The 2,500-nt window shown below is 59.4% G+C and overlaps 1 non-coding gene across 1 annotated transcript in view; it reads left to right on the plus strand.

Annotated features, from left to right (window-relative positions):
• The first annotated feature begins 1,580 nt into the window (after window positions 1-1,580).
• LOC149722325 (small subunit ribosomal RNA) overlaps window positions 1,581-2,500 on the plus strand; it is a 1,811-nt gene continuing 891 nt past the window's right edge. Inside the window, exon 1 of the ribosomal RNA XR_016387334.1 lies at window positions 1,581-2,500. This exon is cut by the window's right edge and continues 891 nt beyond it. This is a non-coding gene — a ribosomal RNA (small subunit ribosomal RNA).

Genomic DNA, 2,500 nt, shown 5'->3' on the forward strand with positions numbered 1-2,500 from the left:
ATTGCTTCGTTGTGGTGGAAGCTGTCCGCCTCCGGCCGTTGTACAATTGCGCCGGGCTTCCCGAGCTCTCCGCGGGTGCCGAGGTGCCCCTTGCCGCGGAGCCAGATCCCCGAGGTCGTGATCGAAGTCGCTCGGGCGGAGGTCGACCGATTGCCGGCCCCACCAGGCTAGGTTGTTTTACACCATGGTAAAATGTTGGCCCGACGTCGGGCTTCGTTGTCGTGGAAGCTGTTCGCCCCGGCCGTTGTAGAATTGCGCCGGGCTTCCCGAGCTCTCTGCGGGGTGCCGAGGTGCCCCTTGCCGCGGAGCCAGCACAGGAGGTCGATCCCCGCGGGTGGCCTGCGCGGCTGTCGGGCTCCACTGCGGGAGGTGGTGTAGGTGCTTGGAGCGCAGCGGGCCGATCCACGGGAGTGGCTTGCACGGCTTTCGGTGGCCACTGTAGGAGAGTATAGGCGCTGGGAGCGTAGGAGGTCGATCCCCGCCGGTGGCATGCGCGGCTGTCGGGCTCCACCGCGGGAGGTGGTGTAGGCGCTGGGAGCGCAGCAGGTCGATCCACGGGGGTGGCTTGCACGGCTATCGGTTGTTACTGCAGGAGAGTGTAGGCGCTGGGAGCGCAGCAGGTCGATCCACGGGGGTGGCTTGCACGGCTATCGGTTGTTACTGCAGGAGAGTATAGGCGCTGGGAGCGCAGCAGGTCGATCCACGGGGGTGGCTTGCACGGCTATCGGTTGTTACTGCAGGTGAGTACAGGCGCTGGGAGCGCAGCAGGTCGATCCACGGGGGTGGCTTGCACGGCTATCGGTTGTTACTGCAGGAGAGTGTAGGCGCTGGGAGCGCAGCAGGTCGATCCACGGGGGTGGCTTGCACGGCTATCGGTTGTTACTGCAGGAGAGTGTAGGCGCTGGGAGCGCAGCAGGTCGATCCACGGGGGTGGCTTGCACGGCTATCGGTTGTTACTGCAGGAGAGTGTAGGCGCTGGGAGCGCAGCAGGTCGATCCACGGGGGTGGCTTGCACGGCTATCGGTTGTTACTGCAGGAGAGTGTAGGCGCTGGGAGCGCAGCAGGTCGATCCACGGGGGTGGCTTGCACGGCTATCGGTTGTTACTGCAGGTGAGTATAGGCGCTGGGAGCGCAGCAGGTCGATCCCCGCGGGTGGCCCGCACGGCTGTCGGGCTCCACCGCGGGAGGTGGTGTAGGCGCTGGGAGCGCAGCAGGTCGATCCACGGGGGTGGCTTGCACGGCTATCGGTTGCTACTGTGAGGTGTTTGCGTCGGCTGGCAAAGGGTGCGCTGAGCAGAAATGTTACTGTTCGTTTGCGCTGCCAATTGCCGTTTTGGTCGTATCGAGTGGTTTTGTCGCAACTAGTTGCAAGTCGATCTCGCGGCGGTTAACAGGGAATAGCGGGCAAGAGCTCGCCCTCGTACCGCCGCGCGATAAGGTGACAGGTTTTCTAAGCTCTGAAAAGAGCAAAGTGGTCGGATTACTAATCCATTGCGCGCTTCGGCGTGCTTGGGTGGCGTCCGCGACGCGGGCGAGCGACCCCATCGCGCGGCCGCCCTTCGGGGTGGCGGTTACGTTGTTACCTGGTTGATCCTGCCAGTAGTGATATGCTTGTCTCAAAGATTAAGCCATGCAAGTCTAAGTACGAGCTCTCGTACAGCGAAACTGCGAATGGCTCATTAAATCAGTTATGGTTCATTTGATCGTATGGTTTACTTGGATAACTGTGGTAATTCTAGAGCTAATACATGCAAACAGCGCCGACTTCGCGGGAGGCGTGCTTTTATCAGACCAAAAACCGACCGCGGCTCCGGCCGCGTTCGACTGGTGACTCTGGATAACCTGGCGGATCGCACGGTCTAGCACCGGCGACGGATCATTCAAGTGTCTGCCCTATCAACTTTCGTCGGTACGGTATTCGCCTACCGAGGTTCTTACGGGTAACGGGGAATCAGGGTTCGATTCCGGAGAGGGAGCCTGAGAAACGGCTACCACATCCAAGGAAGGCAGCAGGCGCGCAAATTACCCATTCCGACGCGGGGAGGTAGTGACGAAAAATAACAATGCAGGACTCATTCGAGGCCCTGTAATTGGAATGAGTACACTTTAAAAGCTTTAACGAGTATCCATTGGAGGGCAAGTCTGGTGCCAGCAGCCGCGGTAATTCCAGCTCCAAAAGTATATATTTAAGTTGTTGCGGTTGAAAAGCTCGTAGTTGGATTTTGGGCGCGGGCGGTCGGTCCGTCGCGAGGCGTGTACTGGTCGACCCGGCCTTACGTCCGGTTCTCCGGCGGTGCTCTTGACTGAGTGTCGGCGGCGGCCGGAAAGTTTACTTTGAAAAAATTAGAGTGTTCAAAGCAGGCTCTCGAGCCTGAATAATGGTGCATGGAATAATGGAATAGGACCTCGGTTCTATTTTGTTGGTTTTCGGAGCGCGAGGTAATGATTAAGAGGGACAGACGGGGGCATTCGTACTGTGCCGTTAGAGGTGAAATTCTTG

This window comes from Ciona robusta, unplaced genomic scaffold (assembly GCF_009617815.1).
Source record: "Ciona robusta unplaced genomic scaffold, ASM961781v2 AP042775.1".
Taxonomy (NCBI): domain Eukaryota; kingdom Metazoa; phylum Chordata; class Ascidiacea; order Phlebobranchia; family Cionidae; genus Ciona; species Ciona robusta.